The sequence below is a fragment of the Lycorma delicatula genome, chromosome 3 (genome assembly GCF_047948215.1).
Source record: "Lycorma delicatula isolate Av1 chromosome 3, ASM4794821v1, whole genome shotgun sequence".
NCBI classification, from domain to species: domain Eukaryota; kingdom Metazoa; phylum Arthropoda; class Insecta; order Hemiptera; family Fulgoridae; genus Lycorma; species Lycorma delicatula.
This window is the reverse complement of record NC_134457.1, coordinates 172964891-172980092: the sequence shown is the minus strand read 5'-3', so window position 1 is coordinate 172980092 and position 15202 is coordinate 172964891. Positions and strand designations below refer to the sequence as shown.

At 28.6% G+C, this 15202-nt stretch overlaps 1 long non-coding RNA gene across 1 annotated transcript in view; it reads left to right on the top strand.

Moving 5' to 3' along the window:
- Positions 1-4326: 4326 nt before the first annotated feature.
- LOC142321107 (uncharacterized) overlaps positions 4327-15202 on the top strand; it is a 36295-nt gene continuing 25419 nt past the window's right edge. Inside the window, exon 1 of the long non-coding RNA XR_012755584.1 lies at positions 4327-4428. This is a non-coding gene — a long non-coding RNA (uncharacterized LOC142321107). The remainder of the gene's footprint in view (positions 4429-15202) is intronic.

Here is a 15202-nt window from a genome sequence, read left to right as displayed (position 1 = left end):
AAAATTAATCGAAAATATTTCTATTTCTTTCTAAAAGCTGATTAATTATATAAAATATCAAAAATAATTGATACATCTATATATATGCATATATTATTTTAAAAATACAGGGTCTGGCATATAAACCTGACGGGCGAGAGTGACGGGCGATATGTACATAATTAAGAGCAAAATTCAAAAATCAAAATTAATAAAAATAAAAAATAAAAAAACAAAAATTAATGTAACCTATAATAATCTACTTATAACGATGCCAACATAAAAATTACTACAAAATCGTCAGATTTATATGCCAGACCCTGTATAATTATTTTTATATGTTTTGAAAAAGTAATAATACAATAAAAAGATTTTCAAAATAATCAGAAATACATTTTTTGTGTAGCTCTTATTTTAATCGTACTAGAAAAACGTAATAAAGTAAAAGATTATCTAAAATCTATTAACACAAATTTGAAAACTAAAACGCAAGTTTGTTTTAGGTTATTTATTAATATATTGTTTAATTTAAATTAAGTGTTTGCAATTGATTTTATAACCGTTAAACCTTTTTAAAATTTAATTAAATTTTTAAATCTAAAAAATTATTTATTTCTTGTAAATTACCGGTAAGTTCGGCCATAACCTCTAGCTTGAGATAACTTTCACCAATTAAGAATACATCTATCAGTGATATTTCTTTCAACAAGAAGAATACGATATGTTATTCATCTTCTCCAGATGAAAAACTACTATCCTCACTGACCTCATCGGTTAACCTAAGTAATTCATCATCGGCATTGCAGATAAGTGTACGCCACAAGAAAATGATAGTTTCTTGTGTACACAATATTTTACATCATTAAAGTAATGAAAGTCAATTTCGAACAGAAAAAAATTGAAAGAAAGTTCAAAGGTTAATCATATTTTTTAATGATTCTCACATAAGCCGTGAGCTTTGCTTGAATTAAGAAGATGAAATTGTAAGAATAATATAAAAATTCTAAAACCTTTATGCAAGGAAACGAACCAAGAACCTCTTGATTTAGAGGTTAGCACGTTAATCATTTCACTAACCGGTATAAGGCTACAGCTTCGGTAGGAGTGGCTAGCTGCATTTGACATTGCTCAAGTTTTATGTTTCCATTATCTTAAACAGTAAACAATTTTATTTGGTTAAATTGCCTTAAGCATCATCGCTCACCGTTCGCTACTCACCTGCGTCATATTGTATAGCTGAAGAGTGTGTTTTAATATGATAAAAAAAAGTATAACTATGAACAATAAGTGGCTGTTGCAGTCGACAAAATACTGTTATGTTGTATTACGGAATTTCTCGTACGGTATTTAAAATATGATAGAGCGTATTTCGGCAGAAAATTGGTGGTCATGAAAACTTTCATACAGTTATTAACAGTAATGTTTAATTTAATATAACATTTTCTCAAAGAAATGTTGAATAAAGTAATTTTGAAAACAGTTAAAATGTATTGTGATTAAATAATCTCTTTTTTAAATGTTTTCTAATATAACTTTTGAAAAGTATTTTTTAAGATATTTAAGTTTGATAATTTTAACAATGAAATTAATACCGTCAAAATTTTTGTAATTTGATAAAATTAGCACATTTTTAGTATGCGAATAACTTGATATGATAATTTTCGTAAAACTTTAGCTTATTACTAATTAAAAATAAATTTGTAAGATTGTTTCAAATCTCTTGAAATGCTAAATTATATTACGTTACATTACTAAGATTTTTCCGAAAAAATTACTTGCTCTTACTTAGTTAATTGTAAATGATAATAGTTTAAATAAGTATTAATTTATTGCTGGTCTCCGCGGCGGAGTGGTTGGCCTTTCATTTGGAGGTCCCGGGAACAAATCCTGATCAAGCATGGCATTTTTCATACGCTATAAATTTTCATTTTCATATTTTCGTGTACAAGTATCTTTGTAAGCTTCTGCAGTTAATTAATTCAAGTCAAAAAAAAAAAAATAAATAAATAGAAAAACAGCAATATTTAGATAATTCAAATATTCCAAAATAAATAGCATAACACAGACACCGTGGTTTGTTAGGGGTAGAGAAATTCATGACCTTCTAGGATTACCAAAATCCCTCTTGCTTACGAAGAGATCCAAAAAATTGGCTCGCGGTACAAAAAGAGGATAGACAAAAATGTAAATTATCTGGCAGTAAATTTATTGGACAACAGCGATGACATCACTCGACTGAAACGTTTCCATGTGGTGGACTTGGAAGATGTAACAGAGGAGTGGCCTGGAGAAGAAACCTAGGCGTAGGAACACATGATGATTCTGCCACTTTGTAGCGAACGTCACTTTTATAGGCTACGAATTACAGCTATTTATGAAGGTTTATATGATTTATGAAGGTTTTCGATCTTCACGTCGAGGGAGACCTCTCTTCACGTGGTTATCATTACTGAAATTTAATTATGGTCGCCTTTGAGGTACTGATGGTAAATGCTACAGGCAAAAAAATTTAAATAAAACTGAAAAAGACTTAGTTAGAATTTTTTACTTAACATTTCCTATAAATAAAACAATTTATTATTCTTTTATTTTTTTAAACTTTAGTCGATATCTTAAAACAATGTATATATTAAATTCTTTAGGTATTTGTATTTAAAATACCGTAGGCCCACAAAAAACGCATTCTACTTACAAAATATTTGTAAACAAGAAGTCCCATTTTTTTTTAATAAAAATATGATTCTCAGACATGTGGGAGGGAGTATGTAATATTTTTTTCTTAAAATTTCCAATTAATGATGTTTTTGTTGAAAATATAATAATCATTGTAGGTAGCAATTACATCAAGCCAACAATTTAATATTAAGCAATGAGTAGGAAAAATAAAATAAAATCTCTTCTAGTTATCTATTACAGTTCATAGTTATTCAATGAAAAGAATTTTCCACTTAGGTTGTACAGAAGAAACTTGCCACCAGACGACTAGAAGAACTTCTTTTACGTATTAAAAACTTTTCATAAAAAATCGGTGCATATGATAAAATTTTTATCACAGAATTTGTGAACAGATAAAAAAAGATAAATAAATAAATATCTAACTATGATTTTTAAAAAAAAATATCGGTTAATAAAAATATTTTGAATTAAAAAAAATTATTTCCGCACGCGGGAAGGCAGAGGTAGATTTCACCCGTGCTAAGTAAGGGATAAAAGAGAATTCCACCTTAAAGTTAAGAAATACTTCAAATTTACTCAATACGAAAATGGTTGCATGTGAAAAAAAATTTCATCTTCCCCATCTTCTTACAATTCCAGCAGAAGTTTGGTCATCCCTTGATGTAAGGTTTGGTCATATCAAAAGTTGTTTCAGACAAACATTTTAGGTAATATTTAAAGGAATAACAACCACTTTAAACCGATTCGATACTGTGCCTATTAAGGAAGGTATGATTTTTTTTTGTTTTCGAAACCCCATTTTTTCCACCCCTGAGCCAATGGTTGTTGGTATCAAAACACTTTACTTAGATAAGTTCTAGGCCCTTATACAAAGAATAGTAGGAAGTTTAAACAAATTCGATATTTTAGTTTATAAGAAAGTTATAGAGATATTTTGTTTTTTTGAAAAAGCCCCCCCCCCATTCCCACCCCACGGTCCGATTTTGCCCATTAATAAACTCGACCGAGAGTTTGGGTCGTCATATTTCATGTATGAATTTGAAAGTGATTGGCGCAAAATTACGGTAGTTATCGTGTCTACAAGAAAGTGAAATATATACATGTATATATATACACACACGAGTATATATATATATATATATATACTTTTGAACTGATGGCGGTTTTGGGGTCTGGGGGATGTGAAACGGGAAGATATGTGAATTTTCTGGAAGTCAAACCGGTACCTATTACAACAGGTAGCTTTCTTTTCTTATAAAATCTACCTAAAATACAGCTTTTTTATAAAATATTAATCTGGAAAAGTGGTTCTAAAATGGAGTCGGCGTTCGAATAAAATTGTTTTTTTTTAAAAGAAATATATTGTAAGAAAAGCAAGCTGTCAGTGATGTTCCTTGGGATTGCATTTATAGAGAGGAAATTTACTGAAGAAACTTTAAATTACTATTGCCTTTGTTAATTTATTGTTGTTTTATTTGATTATTTTCTTACGTAAATTATACGTAACATGGCAGAAGTTTTAGAGGACTAACACAAGGTACCGGTCACTCTTAAAAAAAAATTTAGTGTACGTTTTATATGCTTATAACAGTATTGCATCTGTAGATAGACGCAAGACGACACTGGATGAAGAAAGGGGCGGGGCCAGATGATCGACACGCTGTCTACAACGTTGTTCATTACTTGAATTACAATGACGATTGGAAGGACGGGATGCGTTAATTTTTTGTCGTTCGCTTCAGTTAATTTCTTTTATTTCTTCGTAAAAATGAGGTAATGTAATAAATTTACTATATATATATATAAATAGACTTGCTATGTTTAGATAGATTATATTAATTTATCGGCAATGAACCTGCAGTTCATTTACCTGCAATGGTCTTTTGCATTAGTCGACCATTTATAACCTTACTTATTCACGTCTACAATGCAATAACAAACTTCTTCGTTGTAAATTAGCCCCTTTTTCATAATTATCATTAGGATTGAACTTATTACACATTTTGGACATTTATTTTCATGTATAATTATTTTCAAACATTTATTGACGTTATTACGTAAATTTATTTACGTTATTATTGGCGGCTAGAAGTCATTAATAGGACAAAGAATATCTTTGAATGAGTTATCAGCGACATGTATCTCTATTATAAATACGTTATTGTAGACATAATTTATTTGTGAACATTTGGTTACACGTAAGTTTTGTTTATTTTGTCATTTACCAACCTTTCCATAGTATGTCGATGTTTCGCATACATGCATTGTTCTAATAAGCCACAAAATTAACCTGTAGTTGATTTTAAAACGTTTGAACCCAGCTGTTTAAAGTGTGCTGGTACAATACGTTTCCATTGCTTTGGAATGAATGACAGATCTCGCTATTTTTAATTTATTTTGACGGTATTTGTTATTACGCTTAGGTATCTATCCGGAATAAATTTTAGAAAGGGCTTTTCCGTCTGTCTGAAAAGTCTGTTAAATATCCACAGTTACAGAATTATATGTCCAGCTCTGTTATTCCGCTTTCTAAATATAATTTTGTCGACTTACACTACAAATTGAGAGAATCTTTTCTGTAACGTTATAATGCATGTCAGTTTCAAGTAGTAATTACAACCAACTTCTGGCCATCTACAAAAAAAATTCTAATTATTTGTATACGTTATAGCACTCGCACGATAAGATTTTAACAAAAAACGAGCCCATACTCCTATTTACTGTTAATGTTTAAATACATTTGTTTACAAACGCGTGAGTTTTTTAATCAGGCTACAAAATTTTCAATAAATTCAAAATATTTTTCGAAGAACCAAATTCTTTAAAACGTTTGACAATTTTGCCACGTATTTGTGTTTGCATATATTTGTTTCTTTTTATCCAGAAATAATTATAAAACGTGAATGGATTTCAACGAAAGAGTCTGAAAATGTATACTAATTGTTAATTAGAAATAAGGGTAATTATTTAGTTGAGGTGCCTCACACCGAAATCGCAAAAAACATATCAAATTCATTTAAAATTAATATTTATTAATTTAATGATTATTTTGGTGTCTGAAAATAGAAAATTAGTAAAAATTTACGTAGCCATACAAATAACACATAACATAATGAAAATCGGAAAAATACTTATATCATAGTGAAACATTATATTTAAAGACATGAAAACAAATAATATAATGTAACCAAATTTAACCTACGTTCGCTTCGCTAAATAACCTTGACTTATCAACAGGAATGTTTTGATTATTTAAGTAATAAATAATTAATTAGGTTAGGTTCAGCTGTTGATGATTGCGGTTGCGTTTTTCTTGCTCCGAGTATTCGTGGTTATTATTGCAGTTTTCGTTAATAGTTCTGTTACTTTTTGGTTTTGTTGTTCGTTTTTAGTCATTTAGTGATGTTTTTAGTGGTTCTGTTGAATATTTGTTGAGTTTTCGTTTTTTTTTTTTATTTGTATCACTATGTAAATTTTTACTAATTTTCTATTTCCGACGCCAAAATACATCATTAAATGAATAAATATTAATTCTGAATGAATTTGATATATTTTGTTTTTGTGATTTCGGGGTGAGGCACCTCAACTAAATAATTACCGAAAAACTGTTTTTTGGGAAGAAGTTTTTCATTTTACTTTCCATAAATATGACAATAGATTTTCCGTACTCATCATTATCAGCTAATGCTATTTTTTTTCTATTTATTTTAGGGTAAATAAAAAAAAAATTATTGGTAAAAAAAAACAAATATTGGTATTTTATTCTGTTTATTTTTTGTGTAATTATTTTGTATAATTTTTTGCGTAGTAAATGTGCAAAACAAAAATTAAATGAGAAAACTTAAAGATATAATTTTTTATTCATTTAATATTAAAATATATTTTCTTTTGTAAGAAAATTAAAATTATTGTAACCGTAATTTGATGTAATAATTAACAACAACGAGTAAACCTTACACAACCACAAGCTCAAATTGAGGTTCGTCTGTTGTCAACCTTAAATTGAGCGTACCTGTAGAATGACTCGACCAATCTTTATCAAATTTTAACATGCACAACTTCAGATAAACTACTAGAGCATACATAAATTTCAGTGAAATTGATCCTGTAGTTTTGGGAATTTCAAGCCACAAAAAAATTTTATACAGAACATATATATATATATATATATATATATATAACGAAACCGGATTTTAAGTAAATGGTATTTTCGTACTCCTCATACTTCAAAACGATATATTATTTTCATTTTCAACCTCCCCTGCCATCATACGACTACTTTTCTTCGAAAAGTTTGTAAAAAAATCGAATCTACATGATGGTCATTTAGTGATTATAAATGAGAAGTCACAGTTTTCTCAACGATGAATATTGATAAAATGAATATTGAGTAATGACAAAACTTCACCGTTTTAAATAGTATCAGGTGACATATTTTCTCATACCTACTCTATTCTGCCACCTCGTTTTTCAAGTTCATTTGTAATAGCGTGTTTTTTTCCAGAATTCCCATCCAGGAAATATATTTTACTATGCCCAACTAGTTTTATTTCAAATGATCTTTTTAATCATATTTTTTAATTATAAAACTATCAAAAATAGGTAAAACGCCTGCAGTCAAAATACTTTTTATTATTTAAAAAATAAATAATTATAAAATTACTCGATACCTCTGTGTTCGTATGTTCGGTGGCATCTCTCTAACGATTAAAAGCGTTCTCGTATGTGACATGAATCGATCACAAAAATACTTGCCTATGGTAATTTTTACGATTTTGTAAAACGAATACAGTATGTAGTTACTTTATGAGACTATGCTAATCACTATATCAATGGGTTGGTTCTTTTTGAATGACAGTAATATGTTAAATAAGGGATTAAAATTTTTCCAGTGAAAACGACTTAAAATTAAAACAAAATCTTATTTGTAAATTTAAAGAACTTATAATAAACATTTACTCTGCGCTTAGTATTGGTACGTATTTTTGTCTTCAGATACTCCCGTATACTATAGTCGTACGTACTCAATGTTATACGTGAGTTAGCTAATCTTTTACTGTTTTATTTTAAACTATATTAACAGTTTCATACATAAGGTAGAATAGGAAAGACTGGATAATATAAGGCTAATTATTTTTGTAAGACAAGTTATTCCGTAATGGATTTATTGTGTATTTGTATTCGAGCCGATAATTACAGTTCATGTATATGTTACTGCTACTGATCGTTGACCGCTGGTAGATAAACGATAACCGATAAATAATGGGCTTCAATCTTATTGGTTAAATAAAGTGCTTCTTTCCTCGCGTAGTCTGTATTTGTATATACAGATCCCGTTTAGTGCACTTAAAAATTCTACGCTCTTCATATATAATACAACCCTCAAGAGAGGTATAGTAAATTATTCAGACGATAATTAAGTATTTTAAATCTATACAAATAACGTCAAATATTTATGAATATTTTTTATTGAATAATCGATATAGAAATAACTTGAACATATGCTAACCATCTGCACCAGTAGTAATCAGTTCAGGTCTATGGATACTATATAATACTTAACATCAGAAAGCGTTAGACACTTTTCAAAATCACCAAGGCGCAACAGTTTATTAATTTACATAAAAAAAATTATACCGGTATGTATTCATAACTAGATTATACGAGTACAGTTTTCCACCTCTGGTATTTCTATTTCGAGAAGCGTTTTTAAATAAAATAAATCTAGATCTTAGAAATTAATTAAATGTTAAATAAAATACTTAAACTCGAAGTGGTAATAAGCTTAACAAAATTGTTCGCATGGAATACTTGACAGTGATATGTTGTTGTTATGTCTTAACATAAGACAGTTTAAAATCGTAGTTATTATGTCGTCTTGTTGAATGTTGTTAAAAGTGATTGGGTTTTTATACACAAGTTTGTAGTATAAATGTATATACATAGTACGGAATTTGTTACATGCGAATTTGTGTCGGATAAAATTCCCGCTAATTAAACCAGAGTGATAACTCCTGTCTTTCTTCTTTTTTTTTTTGAATTTACAATTTTCCCCTTTAATTATTGTGGTTTAGTAACTTTAATTACTTCCTTGAGATTGCAGTAATAAAACAGAAGTAACAAAACACATTAGAAGAGAAGAAATAGCCAGTTTCAATGTAACCTTATATATCCTTAACTAAAATTAAATAATAGTAATAATAAAATATCCACTACTTTTTTAAAATGGAACACATCTCTAATATAAAACTGAAACGGTTCCTTTTATTTCAGATAAAAACAATTTAATTTCAGTGAAAATTCGTAGATGTAATCTTTGTGATGTAAAAATTATATCTCTACGTAATAAAAACGGTTTGTGTAATTAAAATTAAATCAAGTTTTACATAATTTAATTTTGTAATTAATTAAATATTTTGATATTAATCTCGTCCAACTCCTTTCTATCGCTTTGTTTTTTTACTATTATACATTATCGAGGATATGATGAATTTAGTAATTTAATTGAAATTCAAGTTCTTGATAATAATTGCTTCTGATGAAAAAATTACATAAATGTATTTTTACACGACTGCCAGAAAAGGAATATAATGTATTTAGAATGTATGTATGTTCCATCGTAGCAGCTTCAGGGCTGAACCGATTTAAAGATGTATGACCCCGCATTGGAATCCTTACTTTACCGGGAGTGTTATAATCTATATAAATAAATAAAATAAAAAAATATATATATATTAGACTAAAAGTAAAACTCAGCAATCCACCACAGTACAGATTCTAATAATATATTTCTTCATTTGTACATCAAAAGCACTTTAGAGGATTTTCCCTCATCGTCAGTTGATAAAAAATTAAAAACTTTAAAATTACACATTAAAAATTATACATTAAAAATTAAAATTATTGCATGTATAGGGTAAAATATTTTTCTTTTTTATTATAACGACACAGTTATAGTGTGACACTTTACAATCTGTTCATAGAACAATAAGTAAATAGGATGTATTTGAATTAATATTGAGTTGCTACAGACGCAGCGGCTTGTGACTTAATAATGGAATAGAAGAGCACTCCGTACGGCCAGCATAAAGTCACCTAATTGAAGCGATAAGGAAAACCAAGAATATTGTTCCTCAGCAATCTTGAAAAATCACTAATCGTGTTATCTAACAAATTGACCGCCAGGTAATTCGAGTGCCGATCTAAACGATTTTATACCGTAGGCTGACCAGAGAGATTTCCTGCCAAACGGTTTCAACTTGAGGTCATTATATATAAGGCTATTACTTATGTACCAGGGTATGTTGAGCATTTTCCGCAGTGTTTTTTTTGTTTACCTTACGTTATCGGAAATGTCATAGGCTATATATAGATGTATGTTTAAATAAATTTAAAAAATCTGAAAAAAGAATTATACTATATAATGCTCCGAAATCTCCAATACTTCTTCCATGAGTTAGCTCGATTACTAGGTGCGAGGTTGGATCTTTCCCCCTGTCGGGGAATAAGATCCGAACAAGTGACCAGTTCGTGGCTGTTGCGTTCCCGCCAATTTCATTATTGGCGAGTACAGGAATATTACATTTCTGTATCCGGAAACGTTTTAAATATTTTTGAAATTGATGATTAAGGCGGTAAAAGTTTGATTATTAATAAAAAAAATAAAAAAATACAAATCTATGATGAACAAAATTGTACATGTTATTCTTGAACAAGTTATTATTCGATTTTATTAATTAAATATTTAAATCTAAAAAAAACTTATGTATTCTATGTTTTTTTAAAAATTAAATGCTCTTTTTAAATTCCGGTTTTTACAACTGAGATGAGTTTACCAGATATTTTCTTCCAGTTTTAATTATAAATAAAACTGGATTTTTTAAATGAAATAATAACGGAATTAAATCTTCTCCGTGATATATTAGTACTTATATATAATTACCTTAAAACTCATTAACCTATTAAAACAAAAATTATAGAATCAATTTTCAGCAAAAATGTAGACCCCCAAAACAAATATATGTGTTTATATGCATAGAATTTTGAATTCGAGATATTTGCAATTTTTTAATTGAGGGACTTAATAAGCGTCTATAAATAAAAAGGTCTGGGTGTCATTTATTGATTAATAGCACATCTGTTACCTATATTAATTATACTGTAACAGCCAGTGAAGTAGCTGATTGATTCGTATAAATAAATAAAAAAATGAGAAAAAAACATTACACAAAAAGCAAAGATTTAAAAGGATTTCAGAAATCATAAAATATTTCTTGAACCTTTTTTGATATGATACCCTTTAGAAGTTTGGTCCTTGCTATGAATATACAGCTATATTTTTCTCTACATGTGGATCCCAAAGCTAGGATAAATTCGTGATAAAAAGTCGAGTGGCAATATTGAAAAACGTTAAAATCGTAGCCCCATATCTCGAACTGTTTACATCCGAAAAAGCAAGGTTAATTCCTTACATCATTCCAAACAAGGATAAAAAGGTCACGAGTAAAACGTACAGTATTATTTGTTAAAAAAAAATTATTTGAATTATTTTCTAAAAAAATAAGTACTTATTTGAAATCCAAATTAATTATTAACTAGTGAAATTTAAAAAAAATATTACAAAGAGTAATACCGATTAATGGGAACTAATATTAAGTAAAAATGCTTATTTTTATAACAGTTTGTTAATATTTTTTATTTAATTTATTTATTTTATTATTTTCAGTTTTTCCTTGTCCAAGTGTAAGAGAATGATTACAATTTGTTTATAGAACGTAATTATTACGGTATAATTATCTATTGTAATTGATAAAAGGTGTAAGTTATAACAAATTAGTTCGAGTCAATATTTTAACCTTTCAATTTTATACGATATTGGTTATAAGATAATTTACTGATTGAAAAGAAACGTGAGGTTTGTTTATAATGGAATAAGAGGGTTACATCGTAATTATATGTTTGTGTTACAGGTTTACATTACTAGTTTTCACGTGCTCTGCATATATATACACACACACACCATATCATCCTCTATCATTGATTAATTGGTTCTTTCATCTCCTTTTTGGGCTCCTAAAATTCGTCGTTCCCGAAGCTGGTACTTATACTTTTTTTTTGACATATCTACTCATTCCAAGTATACCGTTCAGTGCATGAGGTATCAATAACTTTATTATCCAAATTCTATTAGCCTAGTTCTCTCCTTACCTCTGCATTTTCTTTTCGATTTCTTCTTATATGTCTGCTACTGTCTTAAAAACGCATTTTAACAGTTCTAAACCTGAGTAAAATTGCTGTCGTTCACATTTCACTGACAGAAAGACGACTAAGAATACATATAACTTTATAAAATTTCATAACACTAACCTTTGGAAATTTTTCTTTAAGGTTGTTTTGAAAGTGCCTTTCATTCTGTTAAATCTTTTTATCTTCTTGTTATCTATTTATCATAAATATTATATATTGGAAATAAGAAAATTAAAACAGTTTAGCTGTTTAACTTTATTTTCCTGTACTGTAATTTTATTTTCCAGTATCCTATTTTCCAAGCCCCTTAAAAACATTTACTTTTGTCTTCTCAGGAGATTAAATGTTTTGGCAGCTCTTGCAAGCTCAGAACGAGATCTCTGATCACAGTTTTTCAGTCTCTAATGTATTGGGTTGGTCATCTGTAAACAGAAGAGTCAAATTTTTTTTTCATTTTCCCAGTCATGTTACAAGTAAACGAGTGAATATATACAGTTTTTTCTTAGTTTCCAGCCTACTAATCTTTGAGTCCTTATTTAAACTATCCCTTACAAAATAATACTTATTACCCTATTGTTTTAAAATATTGAAAAATATCTGTCTTAGTTCATGTTGAACGTTATATAATATAATCTGTCTTAGCTCATGTTATATAATTTAAAATTATAAATAAAAATAGTTTCTTTATTATACCGTTTGTGTTTTCTATTGTAAACAGTGTATAACGTGTACATGTTCATTCTAAGTATATGGTAACGTTTAGATTCTGTTATTTTCTGAGATATTTATTCGCACTAATTTTTGATGTTTTATAAATCTTACTCGAAATTGAAATAACTGGAAAGTTTCAAGAATTTATGTAAGCTTGACAGAACAGCAAGGAAGGGAGTTCCCTTCCACGCAACTTATAATCACCCCCATAAAGTAATTTTGTTATACACTTTGTTAAGTTTCTGTTCACTTTAGACAGCATTTAGTTGCCATTTAAATAATAATGCATGATATTACATTTATCATCCATATTAAGTATGTACCTACGCATATTATTACCATAAAATGTACTTTGGCTGGAATGTTTATAAAGTTACTGAATTAAATAGATTTATATTTTGCAGCATGAATTTTTGAATGGATATTTATATATATATATATATATATATATATATATATATATATATATGTGTGTGTGTGTGTATTTGTGTGTGTGTGTATATATATATATATATATCAAACAACTATCTAAATATAAAAAAAATAACTACCTTACAACCAGCATATATATTGGTTATGTACTGTTTGCCAATATATATTGGTTGTAGAACTGGTTATATTTGAATAAAATATATATGTATTTTTTTTCATTTTGAAATTTTTTTCTAAATTTATAAAAGAATTTACCTTTCGAGCTTCCTTAGGCCTTACACATGGAAACCATTATCAGATCAGTTATAATTTTTAAAAATTGTTTGTCAAATTGGTTTAGATAAGCTTGGCTAATCTAAAAATTTGTAATTTTTAAACTTTTTATGTTTTTTTTTCTTTAATGAAGGTGAATTTTTCACGCAGCAGTCAATTCATTGAGGTATGGAACACACTGAGTCAGTATCATTGTGAATTTATTGTTATAAATTAATTATTAAATGATTTACGTGATAGAAAAAGAGGGAGCAAATTCCTTTCGTGTGCTAAAGTAATATAGACTCCTTGCAGACATAAAAGTTGTTTTTATACGGATTTCAATACTAGATCGCGGATACCGGTGTTATTTGGTGGTTGGGTTTCAATTAACCACACGTCTCAGGAATGGTCAACCTGAGATTATACAAGACTACACTTCATTTACGTACGTTTACACACATCATCCTCTGAAGTACCATCTTACAGTGGTTCCGGAGGCTAAACAGAACAAGAAAGAAGATAGGTAGATTCAGACCGACTTTTGAATTCAGAAACTAAATATTGAAATTTTATTTTAGTGATTTCATCTGGTTCATTTTTAAAAATATATATTTGTATCTTTTTATTAATAGTTATTAGTTAAATTCTGTCATTTTTCATTTAATAATATGAAAAATATCAAAAATACAACAGGTATTCATTTACTATTTGTAGTATCTTAATTTGAAATTAAAATTAACTGGTTATATACAAGTGTGTTCGTTAGTTAGCATGTGTTCGTTAGCATCTATACAGTAGGAGGCAATTATAGAAAAAACAGGCGAATGGTACTAAGATTAAAAAAAAGTCACACAGTGATAAATCAATAAGTTAGTTAAGCACTTAAAACTGTAGTAATAAGCAAATAAATCAGTAGCAGAAGTGAAGTAAGTGGGTCTATAAAAATAAAATGTTTATGCCACAACCAGGTAAATATAAATGGAGAAAGCACTGCGTGAATAGTGTTGTTTACGTTCATGCATAGACTGCGTTAACAATTACTACAAGGTAGATGTTATTAAACTGCGGTCAGTGTCTGTAGTTCAATGCCGTTTGCTTTCTTTACTCACGAGTCTGTTTACCTCGTAACCTTGTATTCAGTTTTGCTTCATACGTTATCCGTACACCCATGTCCCAAATTATTCGATTATAATCGTTCATCTTGCGTACGCAAAAAAAAAACTCGCAACAAAATTTAATTTTCTCCTCGTTTTGTTCATTTTAAAAATTTATTTTTTGATTACTTCTCAAAGAAATCGGAGAATTTTAATATTTAATATATCTTGTTCAGTTGTTCATAACTAACGAAATATTAAATTGTAAACATAGGAAAATTGATAGATTTAATTTCTGAATTAAAATTTGAAAATAAAAAAAATTTAAATAAAAATTATTTTTAATTTTAAATTATTCTTTCTTGCCACCGTATTAGATTTTCACTCGTGCAAGTTTTTATCAAAAACTTGAGATATGGCGTTCGTGAAGGAAAACATTGCCCCACTATTTTAAAGTTCAGCGAGTTAAATTAGAAAATTCCGTTTTACTTTCCTAGCATCATAGCTCTAGAGCTATGCTACAAGAAGGAAAGTAAGGTAATCGGTAAAAAAAAATGGGTGCTTTTGCGTTTCTTGACGTTTCATGACTCAGGGACCACAAAAAACAAAAAAAAGTAGGAGTAATGTTCGTACATATGTACGTGTGCTGGCGTATTTGAAGTTTAATATCTTTTGAGTAGATAAACCGATTTTAATGTGATTTAGCGCAGAGACTCGTGAATATTTCTATTTTTTGTCAATTTTCTATTCAGTATCTTCAGAGAGTGGGGTAGGTAGCTTCTTTGGGGGTCATCTTTTAAAATGTTATA